The sequence below is a fragment of the Octopus bimaculoides genome, chromosome 5, assembly GCF_001194135.2.
Source record: "Octopus bimaculoides isolate UCB-OBI-ISO-001 chromosome 5, ASM119413v2, whole genome shotgun sequence".
NCBI classification, from domain to species: Eukaryota; Metazoa; Mollusca; class Cephalopoda; order Octopoda; family Octopodidae; genus Octopus; species Octopus bimaculoides.
Window position 1 is genome coordinate 42,002,278 of NC_068985.1, and position 359 is coordinate 42,002,636.

Genomic DNA, 359 nt, shown 5'->3' on the forward strand with positions numbered 1-359 from the left:
AGTATCTAATGCTAAAAAAACCATTCTTTTTGGTGTCTTTTAACCTTAAAATGAATGGGGTTTTTTTATGAATTTTAACTTTTTGGCAAAAAATTTCCTTAGTAATAAGGTGTATTAGTCCTTTGGTATTCCATAAATAGTTAACTCATATTAACAAGTTAACATTGTTGTTTGCATGTTCAGTAATGTTATTGTAAAAATTTATAAATGTTGTAAGAGTGAAAAATTGTAATAATTAATACATGTTGATCATGATCACCCAAAGGAAGCACTTGAAATAATGAGTTGACATTATTATTGTTTGTTGTTGTTGTTGGCCCTCCGTCGCTTACGACGTCGAGGGTTCCAGTTGATCCGAT